This window comes from Taudactylus pleione, unplaced genomic scaffold, assembly GCF_031769625.1.
Source record: "Taudactylus pleione unplaced genomic scaffold, aTauple2 ptg000089l, whole genome shotgun sequence".
NCBI lineage: Eukaryota > Metazoa > Chordata > Amphibia > Anura > Myobatrachidae > Taudactylus > Taudactylus pleione.
The window spans coordinates 11,278,879-11,290,884 of record NW_028284491.1 but is presented as its reverse complement, the minus strand read 5'-3'; positions in this window follow the sequence as shown (position 1 = coordinate 11,290,884).

Sequence of the window (12,006 nt, the reverse complement as noted above, 5' to 3'; positions counted from 1 at the left end):
TCAAATAATCATAGAACATTTGTAACATGATGCCGACAGATTAAATTAGCAGCTGTCATGAAATTTCACATGTTTTGAGAAAAATATTTACAAAATAGACCTTTGAGGTTGTGAGTCACAGGGGGCAATTGGGCTTTTCAGCAAATGCTCCTCACTAAGAAAATAAAATAATTCTTTATCATGCACATATTTTGCCCATTAATCGTTATGTTTTGGTGGCATGTATCTTTTTCTAAATACAGTGTTTTATCATTCTGATTTCCTTCTGTGTTTTGCACCAAAGCGTTTATTTCTACTGGGCAGAGTCTATTTTTATTGTCCTTAAGTACAAAACATAAACCTTTATACTCATCAGCTTCAAGCTTTCATACAGCACAAACCAAAAATGCATTATATCTGGACCAGCGAACAACATAAGCCTTTTCTAAAAAGTATAATATATATATATATATATATATGTGTGGAGTTTGTATATTCTCCCTGTGCTTGCGTGGGTTTCCTCCGGGTACTCCGGTTTCCTCCCACACTCCAAAAATATACTGGTAGGTTAATTGGTACCAAACATTAAAAAATTAACCCTAGTGTGTATGTGTGTGAGCATGTGATAGGGAACATAGATTGTAAACTCCACTGGGGCAGGGACTGATGTGAATGGCCAACTATTCTCTGTAAAGCGCTGCGGAATATGTGTGCGCTATATAAATAACTGGTAATAAATAAATAAATATATAGTTAAATTTCACTGTGTGTCAAAATTCTACTTGACAATCAGCAGTGCTAGTTGCAATGCATACAGTTGTCCACATGATGTCTCCTTGCTACAGAAAATGCTAGTGTGATATTTTATTGGGTAGATGAAATAAATGGTGTTACCATGTTTGCCATAAGAAAGTTGTATACCAAATTCTACGAGGCTTTTGACCCAACTACTGGGATGTGGGTTCTGCCCACCGCAGTGAACACATACTGCATGTACCTGCCACTGGTGCAATGAGTGACAGATTGGAGGTTTCAGAAGCACTAGGCACTGCCCAATGTGGTGTGACCACGTGTTTATACAGGGTGCACGCCCATTTTGACACATTTAAGCTATATTTCATACATACACGTCCGTTCTTTTTGCACTACGTCAAGATTCCTCACTATGTAACAATCTGGTGCTAATAGTATTCCAGGCTTGTTTGTGGCTAAGTGCAGGTACATTTGCTGTGCATGCTCTGCAACCAAGTATACTGGTGAGGCATTGTTGTTCGCTAATCAGTCATCTCTCCACTTGTTGGTGAAGGATCATGACTGGGCTGTAATAAGGTGTATATTAGTATTAAGGGAATTGCTGGCTAAGGGTAAACATACCTTTCAGACCTATTTCCCCTTCCTTACAGAACTCAGTTTAATCTTCTTACCTCATTTTCAAGGCACTCAATCACTCCTCATCCTTCTACCTCTATAACTATTCAATCCATACTTGCACAAGTCCTCTCTGCGCTTCCTCTGATTGTCTCCTCGCCTCGGCACTGATTACCTGCTCCCACACCTGCATCCAAGACTTCTCCAGGGCTGGTCTCCTCCTCTGGGCCTCACCAGCCCCATGGATTACATAGATTCAAACGTGCCCTGAAAACACACCTTTTCATTAATGCCTACCAGCCTTACTCCTAACACTCATAACTGAGATGTTTTACTTCTGTGCATGCATCCCGATGGTTACCGCTGGGGGACGCAGATCAGAATTCCATGGAGATTTATGCAATTCCATTAGGCTTCCTGAATGTTTATTGGAGAGGGGCATCTAACAGCAGTGGGCTTATCGGGGACGTGTCACGTCAGGGACTGCATCAGAAGATGCAGTTCCACTGGCACCAGCGGCCATATACCGACGGACGTTCTGAGAAACCATAGGGTAACTCTAATGTCTAATGATGCAGCCAATGTCTGATCAATGGCGCACCTTTGTGAGCACATTAGCAGACTTGCGCTGTGACCGGTTGGCACCTAATCAGGCCACCCATCGACCATTGCATTACCATACAGATACAGTAGCGGCTGCGACAAGGTCAACCTCTGAATTGCCCACCACATCCTCCCTCCTCTTCTCTTCACAGTTCACCTATCCAGTTTTACCTCCTGCTGCACTGGACTGCGAGCTGTAATGAGCAGGGCCCTCCATCCCCTTGTATCTCACCCTTCACAATCCTTGGCTCTAGTGCACCCACACTCACAGCAACTCTGACCTCTCCTGTCCACCCTTCCCAGGTTATCAGGTCATTGACTGCTACTGTTAGACGCAGCATTAGCATAATTTTACAGTAGCTGCTACTGCTTTGCATCCATCTCTGAATCACACATTCAGAGATGCTGCGTTCAAAATCACAAACATTTTATTAGCTCAATGTGTTTTCCAAGACGTTTTAAAACTACCATGATTATCGCTGTCCCTAAAACATTGTCACAATCTTGGACACCTGAAGAGCGGTGTCTCTGTGGGCTTTGATTGCCATCAGTTTGCCTACAGAGCAAATAGATTGCCTGAGGATGCTGTTCTTACGTCCTCCACAAAGTTCATCTAGAGAACATGGACTCACACACAAGGTTACTGTTTGTGGATGATAGCTGGTCCTTCTATACTGTGGTACCTGCTGTGCTAGTTGGCAAGCTTCATGGGATTGGTTATAGTGTGTAATTGGTGGTTAATTATTTTTTTTTTTGATTGGTCGTCCGCAGTCGGTAAAGATGAGTGCTGCACCTTCCTCTGAGCTTATATTAAATGCAAAAGTCCCCCAGGAATGTACTTTAAGCCTCTTTAGATTCTTTGTACACGTCTGATTGCGCTTCAAGTACAGAGTCTAATACAATAGTAAGATATATAGACAACACTACAGTAGTGGGGCCTGATTACTGGTGGGGATGAAGTCAGTTATAGGAAAGATGAGGAGCTCTTGTTATTTGGGGAAGGATAATTTATTTGGCCTTAAATGGTAACAAAACCAAGGAGGTAGTGATAGATTGTAGTAGGTCTAAGAAAACTACCCCACAGCCTGTATACCTGAATGGCACAGAGGTGGAGATGGTGGAGTTAATCTTACTGATGATTTATTGTGATCTTCACCCAATTCATGTGTAGTTGGGAAGGCTCAGTAGCTTTTCTCCAGCAGCTGCAGCCAAAGGGATTCGTACAGGGATGTCCACTGGCTGCGGTGCTGATCCGCCGCTTGGCTCATTAAGAAGCACCATCAGAGATTGCACTAGCCCTATGGCAGGGGCAATTTCTCCTTCTGAACATGGCCGCTGGGGTCAGTGCAACTGCATCTTAAGACGCAGTCGCTGACTGTGACATTCCTGCGTATGGCTAGCCACCACCCAGAAATGCCTACCAAAAGTGCCGTTCTCTGTGTACAAATACATTCTGCGGATTGTGCTGGTAACCATCGGAACGCATGCATAGTGTGACTCGGACGCATCTGCAGACTGAAATCATCCATTGGTGTATGGCACTGACACTGCGACACCTCTGAATCAGAATGGTAAGCTAGGTCACACACAATAACTCAATCAATGGGAGCTGCGATCTTCTGCAATCTATCAGAGCTTGTACCCCAATGGCTCACACCAGCTTGTGATGGCTTTGGCCATTGTAGCCTATAAGTTACAGTACCACATTTTCTTCCATGTAGAGATCCTCATGTACCTCTCCTGCAATAGCTTAGGCTTGCACATGCACAGTCTGATTGCCATGCATGATGTGCAGTAGGCAATCTGGGGGGTGAGCAAGGGGTAGAGGCATTAGTCTGATGGTCACAGTACTTGTACCCCAGATTGAGAATCTGTGACTTATCCAATTGCGGACAATTATAAGACGGACTATACTGTATTTTTAAATTTCTCCAGACTCGTACAGTTGGAAACGCTCAAACTTAGCACATGTCTAAGGTTTCTAAGGTCTTCATTGGCTTAATAGGTACTGTACAGTAGTGCACGATTCAAGATGGGTTAAATTCAAGCATAAAAATTAAACTGATAAGTAATGAATGGAGTAGAATAGTAAGGACTGAAAGGAAAGAGATATCACTTCCACTGACGCTGTATAGATTAACTGGAAGAGACACCGATAAAACCATATTCCTAAAGGACTGAAAGTTTATTGCCATGACACACAGGAAAGACAGTAATGGGAAAAATTGCTCTAATAACAGCACATGTTGCTCTTTGAAGTCAGCTGATTGGTCCAAGTAGGCAGAAATTTAAATATTAAAATTTGGAGTTCTTATGAGTATAGCATTGGTAACTGATATCACTATATTGTACGTTCAGCGGAACTGACTGTCTTAATAAATGATTATTTCTTTATGGACTTTGCAATTAACACCCACAGTGCAATTTCCATATCTCCGCCATGGAGTCATATGACAATTTTATTTATGGCAGTACTATCCAGCTATTATAACTTTGTCATGTCTCTACTTAATTAAGTTTTAAGTTACCTGTAATGGTTGTGTCATCAATATATTGTGGTTTACCATTCCATAATAAATACAGAGTGCCCAGTCTCGTTCTGCATTACTAGAACCTATTTCAATAAAATTAATTAAATGAATGGCTTCATAGATCATTTTCTTTCCAAACAAATGTGAAAACAGTGCAGGCTTTTTATATGGCATATATTAGGTAAAGCTCCTATGCTTGCCCTAAAAACCCAATCCAGTAAGGACCCCAGAGAGCCACTAACCACTTTATTAAAGCACACGTACAAGTAATGAAGTGTATACAGCTTATTTTAGTTTAAATTACAATAATTGAATTAAAATAATGAAATTAGCTTTCCTCTTAAACTTTGAATGTTTTTAAGCTGGCCATATACTGCACTATTGTACAGCATAGAAATTTAGAATTTGACAGCAGAACCACTTGGCCCATCTAGTCCGCCTTTTTTATTTAATCTTATGGTAACCTCAACCCTCTTTGACCTTTAGAGGGAGATGTACTAAGCCTTGGATACTGATAAAGTGGAGAAAAATAAAGTAACAGCCAATCAGCTCCTAACTGCCATGTTACAGGCTGTTTGAAAAAAGGAGCTGATTGGTTGGTAGTTTATCACTCTCCAGGGCTTAGGACATCCGCCCATCAGATAGACCAACCGACTGGCAGTCACATGCCTCCCTGTCCCTGCTTCCCGACCCAGCCCGTCCCTGCTGCAGGCACAGCTTAGAGAACAGTGTCCTAAGTGACCTAATCTGTCCGACCCCACCCCTCTACCCTCAGTAAATCTGACAGCTACAGTGTTAATTATTGTTAATAGTTGCATAAATTTGTATTTCTTTATTTTATGTTCAGCAGCAGACACTAGGCATCAGCAGACCCCTATGCTGGTATGGTAGTCTTATATAATTATTTTTATATAATTATTCACATAACTACAGTAGTAGTTTAATTATATTTATACAATAATTCAGATAAGATCACTGCACAACACAAAACTTGCTGAGCTGACTTACCATCACTGGCTGTCAGCAGTTTTTTTTTCATATTCTTCTTCACAAGCTCAGCCCAACCCCAGGCAGCCCGACAGCCTGCTCATAGTCTTCTGCATAGGAGGAGGAGTTAGGGCAAAGTGAAGGAGAGAGCAGGCTGGCCAGGGGGGCAGGTGCCCACATTAGTAAACAGTGCACGTGAGCACTGCACTGCTGACAGCACAGGTGGCAGGACGTGAAGACCTCATTCTGGTAGTGCCAGTGAGGTGACTCAGATAGCGGCTGATTGGACCTGCCATCGCCGCTAGCGTTATTGAAAAGGATATCCGAGATATCTTTCATTTTTTAAGTTTGACCCAGTGCCACCCTCCAGTGGCTGGCGCCTCTAGGCAGCTGCCTAATGGTGGTGCAGGTTCTGCCACCACTATGCATCACAGACAGCAGGTGTTCTTTTGGTGATAAAGGGTGTTCTCTCTGTACCAAACAGATTTAAGACCAAAAAGTTCAACCTCAGACCATAAGACATTTCCCCAAATGAATAGGAATGACATATATTATTTATATATATATATTTATTTTTTTTTGCACACTTTAGACAGGGCTTGGATGTTCTGTTTTATGTTAAATGGCTTCTTCTTGCCATGCTCCCCATAGCCCAGACATGCAGAACACGGGAGATTGTAGACCCATGCATTGTGTCACCGGTTCCTGACATAAACTCCCGCAGCTCCTTACATATTGTCATACACCTGTGGTAGCCTCCCTGATGAGTTTTCTCCTTGGTAAGGACATCCTGATTTATGCAATATCCCTGTTGTGCCACATTTTCTCCACTTAATGATGACAGCTGCTGCAGTCTTCTTTGCAGCGTATGTAAATTTATTTTAAACACCTTTCCTGATTTACGCCTTTCAACAAGGAACCTCCATAAATGTCTTGAAAGCTCCTTGTGAACCATGGCAATCCCAATAGGATGCAATTGAGAAAACTGAATAGAACTCTTGTAGAAACAGCTGATCGCTATTATTGCTGACAGGTGTATGCTAATTACCTTTGAACATAGGCCCTGATTCAGAGCCGGACGCTCTGACAGAGCACTCGCTCTGAATCAGGGCTGTCCCTCTGAATTTTAGAGCGGCCTCCTGGCCACTCACATAGCTGTGGGTGACCACCCACAGCTACAGCCAAAAAGATGGTTGCGACGGTCAAGACCATCACGACCATCGGGCTTGCGACGAGACTCTTGTGGTAGGGTCTCGTCTGCCACAAACCCTGGTGTGCTTTCGGCTCTATCAGAGCCGAGAGCACTCCCACTGACATCACTTGTGATGTCAGTGGGGCTGGCCCCAGACGGTAGGCGTTCCCATGGGAACGCCTCCGCCTGGCCAGCCACGCCCCCGGCACACCCACCAAAGGGGGCGTGCTGTCACTCACCATCGACAGCATGCCCCCTTTGTAGCGAGACCCGGAGCGACGGCATGCGCACTGGGCCAACATCGACCCGCTTGCGAGCACTCACGAGCGTGTCTGAATCAGGCCCTGATTGTGACAGTGATTTATTTAACTTAAAACACAGTTACAGCCACATAGTGAAGGAGTGTGCGCACTTATGCAACCAGGTTATTGCAGGTTTTAGATTTCACTTTTTTTTTTTTTTTTGTAATGTGTCCTTTACTTACATTTTGTTAGTTTCAAGGTCACATTAAAGTTAGAAAAAAAGGACTGACATGGTTTATATTGATTTTTAATTTGTACATCACAAAATAAGAGTGTGTAGACTTTTTATACAAGTATTTACTGTAGGAGGCATGTGTGCATACATCTTCCATTAAATCACCCTACACCACCACCAATGTAACCACCTCTAGCCATCAATGACAATGTAGCATTGTGGTTCCAAATATAGCCTAATTGTCTAAATATAGATATTTATACCCCTTTTACACCGGAGCTAAAACCCAGGTTATTGCAGGGTTATCCCGGGCAGCTCCTTGGTGTAAAAGGGGTGAGGGTTGGATCGCCGGATCGAGTGACCCGGCAATCCAACCCAGCTAAATAGCAGGGTTTAACACGGGCGTAACCCGTGAAACCCTGCTGTGTGTACTGCGCACTCTGGGTCTTGATGACCTGCAGTGCGCCGCAAGCTGGCCGATTGGTCCAGCTTCAGTGGCGCTTGGAGATGACGTCATCTCCAAGCGTCCACTTTCACGCCGGAAAAGCCGGGTCTATGTAGACCCGACTGCGGTGTGAGCGGCGCCGACTAAATTCCGGGTCTGATCCGGATAGGAACCCTGTTCCAACTCCGGGTCAGACCTGGAATTTTGGTGGAAAAGGGGTATTATTGTGCCACCATTCTTGATTCCACATATCGGAAATAAAACATGTCACTCTTTCTACAAGGACTAACACAAATACATTTTGCTCTCTGGTTCCTCTTCGCTTTCCCTCAAATTTCCTCCTTTTGTTTTCTGTACTCTGGGCCATGTGCTGCCTATAGCGCTAGTGAGGAGGCGTCACCATTTACACAGGCTGCACTACCCAGTGTGCACTTGTGTGTCCCCACCTAAGCCTGCACCCACACTGCTTCCTACACAGAGAGTGTGAAGCTCTATGAGCTGGTAAGAAAGGGGTAGGGTCTTGCCTCCAGTAAGGAAATTCTGCCACTATCCCCAAACAATCTTTGATAATTTCTGCACATTTGGCTTAAGAGTTTAATAAACTTAACTATTGGAACACAGCGTGTCTACATAGCTGCATTATTGTAGTTAATTTATAGATTACTCAATGCCTTATGCTGTAATCCCATCTCACACAAGTAGCAAAAGGGTGTGTATGTAGTTCATCTGCCAATCGAGTGCATTGCCATATCTTCTTTAACTTACTCCCTCACCAATACCCCTTTCAGACATAGCAAGATTCCCAGATTTTTGCCGGGGCTCGGCCTAAAGACAGCAACACTGGGACGGCGCCCCTGCTATTGACCAAGCTTTTTCCCGTTGCGTGAGTCCCAGGTAGACAGCCCAGGTTGTGTGTGAATGGTGCAACCTGGGATTTTACTCCCGGCTTGCCCATATAAGCTCCAGATAGGCTTGCCTGCGCTGCCAGATTCATGCTGATGACATCATCAGCGGCAGCCGTGAGGCCACGTGGAGGAGAACAGTGCCAGTGGGGACAGTGTGCGCAGGAGTACAGTGCCAGTGGGCACAGGTGACCAAGGCCAGTGGAGACTTTGAAAAACATTTTTTTAATAAAATAAAAATTGTTGCAGAGCGACAAATATCTTGCCTTTTATTATATTTATAGCAGAACTTCATTATTGTGGGCCAGTAAAGTGAAACAACTGTGTAAAACACTGAAAACCTTGCTTATGTCTGAAAGGGGTCGACCTGGGAAATTCCCGGGTGTCGGGTAGAGTGAAAGGGGGTCTCAAGCAAAATCTCACACTGTTCATCTAGCCTCTTAGCATGTAAGCTGTCACAGGCAGGGTCGTAGAGAGCCGGGCCAAGGGGGCAGGACTTGGCCTAATCGCAGGTGTGGCCACACCCCCTTGGGAGGGGAAGAGAAAACGTTTTGCGGTCCTGCACGCTGGGGAGGGGGCGTTGTGAGCCCTGCGCAAATCCGTTTGAGGATGGGGGGCATGGATCAGTATAACAGATGCCAATTTGCAGATAAATTATGTTCAAATTAAATAAACCACTTATAAATAGGTGGAATTTTCCCTTCAAGAGGAAGTTATGTTTATAGTTTACGTTTGTATCATTTGTACATTTATCATTGCAGCTATTATACCTTGTTGTTAATGTGACAAACATTGTTCTTCAATCCAGACTGGCATCAACATCCAATTCTATGGGACACTTGGTGCGCACCAGCGGCTTAAAAGTACCTGTATTAGAGGAAGTGCGCGTACAAAGCGTATCCCTTTGTGACGTACATATTGTGATGCACAGTAGTGTTACTGCGTAGGGACAGATACTGAGCTCTATCACAACATGGTGGCTAATTGATGGGCAATTAGTTGAGCAGCTGCCAGGACTAAATTAAATGAAACTCAGTACAATAAACAAAATGGTACTAGTCACGTATTACACTGTGTTATCAGCAATTTACTGTGCAAATATCCCATCAATATATTAAATTGACTCTTTATCTACCATTCCCTCAGCAAGGCTCTGTCGATAATTATCTGATCTATTGTTGTTCCCTATTAGTTTGTTAACAAAGTAATGTAATCATCCTCCCAGGACACCCATTTCTGGGTTTATTCTGAGAATAGTAATAAATGATGTTTAAATGACCTGCTATTCTTGTATGAAGCGACTGATTACTGTGACTGTTTTGCAGGCTCTAGAACAAATAATTACTCCTCACACACAGGGAAAGTACAGGGCATCCCAGGGAAGAGTGTGTGCCCCATAATTCATGTTTATTTTGTGCCAGCTCAAGAGAAGTGGGCTGATACTTTTGTTGAAGTTAATAGGTGCATACACACGTAACGATATTTTTAACGATTTAACTATAACGACGTCATCATTCAATCATTCAGTTTCTGAGTTATAACAATGAACGATTATCGTTCATGCGCGTTCCCGTTTGTAGTTCATTCTGACTGACCAACTGAATGATTTTCATTAAAGGAAATTACAAAAATCATTTGTAGTTCATTACACTTTAAAAAAATCTGACAGAAAATCGGTAACAAAATCGTTGTGTGTGTGTGTGTGCAGCTAATGACTGATGCATCAATTTCTGTCAGGAGTGTCATACTTACCTAGTCTCCTGAAATGTCCAGGAGACTTATGATATTTTTTTTTTGGTAGACCCCCAGATCCCAGAAGAATGGGTGGATCTCCAGTATCCCGCCCAGTATCTAGTGAAGAGATCAGGATGGGGAAAGTAATACTGGGAATCATAGGGAGGAGGCAGGGCCAAATTGACACGGATCGCAGCATTTTGAGCCCACCTCCTCCTCTTAATCCTGCAAATCGTGATGGGGGCGGGTCCTAGTGGCACAAAACACCTGAGCCCGTCCCCTCAGTGGCCAACTGTAAATCCTCTCCAGGCTTCTCCAGCAGAGGGGTTAAAAAAAAAAGTAGGCAAATATGAGTAGTGCACTCGTGTTTGTATAAGATTTTCCAAGCCTTAAATCCCCTCACATGTCATGTTTTCAGGGTTTCCTTCTCTGGGAACAGGTGAAATAATTACTAAGCCAAATAGATGAATTAACTGGTGAATGATTTACAGAATCCAAAGATCGTAACCTGTTGGGTGGAATCAGACAAGTTCTCTGAGAACTGCACTTCCCCTCTCACAGTTGCATTTTATCCCTTGAAGCACTGTGAGCAGAGCAATAGAATACTGTGTTTTTGTGAGAGAAGTCACTTGTCTGCACACTTCACTTCAGGAGGATTCCAGAGAGAGATGGCTGTAAGGATTACCCATCATCATTTAGTAAAACTATGCTGCTGCGATGATTGTCTCCTCTCCCAGAACCAGAGCTGTATATTTACTAAAGATCGTTTTTAATCGATTCAAAACCGATGAATATCGATAAGCATCATAAACATTGATGTCATGTTTCTGGGGCTAAACCACACATTTACTAACAGACAATTTTTTTTTTTTTTTTTAAATATTAGTAAATATGCCCCAGAAACAGGACATCGATTTTTATCGATATTCATCTATTTGAATTGATTAAAATTGATCTTTAGTAAGTATATCCCAAAGAAAGAGCATTCGTAATACAGGGGGCGTGGCCAAATGAGTCACAGCCACACCCACTGAAAAAAATAATAAATGAAAAATACAATGCACCCTGCATAGGGTGGTGTTTCTCTTCCTCCACAGCTGGCCCGGGCCCCTTCTGGGTTCCTCATACAGGCCTGGGCCGAGGTAATTAGTACCCGCTTCCCAACTGTCAGGAACCCCTGTACAGAACCCTTTCTACTCAGTAGGGGAGGTCACCGAATATTGATTCACTGATATTAGACCAGATGATCAATATTTTCAGAGAGAGGTGGCTGTGGAACAGTTTGAAACTGCACAGAAAATATACAGTAGGTGATTACTGATTCAGAGGTGTACGCAAAGTCAATATTTACGCAGTTGAGTGATTATCGGTAAACTGTGTGTGCATCCAAGTCACACAGCACATGCATTAAGGTACATTACCATAGTCGCTCACAGCTACTTTTTACTCACAATGTGACTGATCATCAGGGAGCATTTGGGGGATATATAAAATGCAGGCATGTTGCAACAGTTTTCGAGCCTGCATCTGCGATCTCGTACAGGGTCGCAATTGCGATGACATTAGCGTATATCACTGACCATAGACATTCTTTTCACAATTTTTGCCCTTATTGGATTTGCCGATCCCATATCAGTTCAGATTATACAGTACCTACTGTACAAATGTCCATTCCTACTACTCGCTTCATATTCCAGTCTTGTGGCTTCAGTTTATTGCTCATAAACGATCAGTTATGAATAAGAAAACCTGCAGGACTACAGCTCCAATCCTGTTATTTCCCATCTG